The following is a 1,885-nucleotide window of genomic DNA, read 5'->3' as shown; positions in this document are numbered from 1 at the left end:
AGAGCTGGAGAAAAACATAGAACAAAATTCTAACTCTCAAAAAAAAAGTACTGAAGTCACTCTTGAGGTTCAGCCTTCAGCCAAAGATTAGATAGGCCCATAAAACAAACAATAGTATGCATATGTCAACTATGCATACGAGACTAAATGGGCATACCTGCCCAGAGGCAAGGACGAGAAGGCAGGAGGGGACAAGAAAGCTGGGCTAATGGAAATAAGAAACCTAAGGTCAAGAAACGGAGAGTGTGGACACATCACACGGTTGGCAACCAATGTCGCAAAACAATATGTGTGTTAATTGTTTAATGGGAAACTAATTTGCTCTGTGAACCTTCATCTCAAGCGCAATTTAAAAAAAAATAGTTATCCAGATTTACTATCTCCAGTTTCTCTCCTGCTGCTTTTAAATCCACTACATACATTCTTTTTTTTTTTGACACCACAGTTTTATGGAAACTTCTTCTCAAGATCACCAGTGACCTCTTATCACTTTTCCAAGACCTTCTCATCCTTGATTTCTGTTATGAATTCAATTGTGTCCCCCCAAAATATGTGTTAGAATCCAACTCTTATACCTGTGGATTTAATGCCATTTGGAAACTGGATTTTCTTTGTTATGTTAATGAGGCCATATCAGTGTCGGGTATGTCTTAAGTTTTATCACTTTTGAGATACAAAAAAAAAGCCCCCAGACACCACATGTTAGGCACTGAGACAAGGGAGGACAAACTGGGGAAGACAGAAACACATGTGAGGATCACCAAGGAACCCAGGAACTCTGAGGCTATAGAAACTGAGGCAAGGATCTTCCCCCAGGGCTGACAGAGAGAGAGCCTTCCCTTGAGCTGTGCCCTGAATTTGGACTTTTAGCCTCCTAAACTGTGAGAAAATAAATTTCCATCCCTTAAAGAAAAGCACTTGTAGTATTTTGGTTACAGTAGAACTAAGAAACTAAGACAAATTCTCAGTGTCAATAAACACGCTTACCATCTTACAACTCTTTTTTTTGTTTTCCTTTGACTTCCAAGAGACTGCTGTCCTGACTGTCTTTCTACCTCACTAGTTTGTCCTTCTCAATAACCTTTGCTTGTTTCCCCTCTCCTCACCCATCCATTCTATAGTAGAATGTCTCACAGATTGGTCCTTGAACCTCTTCCCTATGTACACTCACTCCCTCGTAATCTCACACATTATCATGCTTTAAATCATCTACATGCTACATCATCTCATAGCAACTGTATAGAACAGAGTAAAATTGCCCCATAGGATTTCCAAGGCTGTAATCTTTATGGAAGCATACTGCCATATCTTTCTGCGTTCCAACTGGTGATCTTTCGCTTAGCAGCTGAGCACTTAACCACTTGACAGCAATGGGTTTGAGTTTTTTGTTTCTATGACTAACCAACCAAACCCACTGCAGATGAGTCAATTCTGACTCATATGCCTACCACTCACACATATGTATCGGCAGTCTAGACCACTCCATTAAACTGCAGACTCGTATATACAACTGATTCCTTGGCATTGCCACTTCAATGTTTTATACTAGGCATCTAAAAGTTAGCATGTGTAAATTTGAACTCCCAATTTTCTCTAATAATCCTACTACTTCCAGTCTTAACCATTTCAGTTAATGGTGACTCGGTTCTTCCATTTTTTCAGGCATTTATTTCACTCTTTTTCTCACACTTTACATTCGATTTGTCAAAAATTTCTCGTCTCTATCTTCAAAATATATCCAGAATCTGACTAATTCTCATTACCTTGACTGCCACCATCTTGTCTGTCATAGGGGAGAAAGGATCAGAAACTCAAATTTAATCAACAGATGTTCTTATTAAGCAAAGACAAAGACATTCATTGCAATGAGGGGTTTGTCAGTTTG

This window comes from Trichechus manatus, unplaced genomic scaffold (assembly GCF_000243295.1).
Source record: "Trichechus manatus latirostris isolate Lorelei unplaced genomic scaffold, TriManLat1.0 scaffold00180, whole genome shotgun sequence".
Taxonomy (NCBI): Eukaryota; Metazoa; Chordata; class Mammalia; order Sirenia; family Trichechidae; genus Trichechus; species Trichechus manatus.
This window is presented reverse-complemented; position numbering follows the sequence as displayed.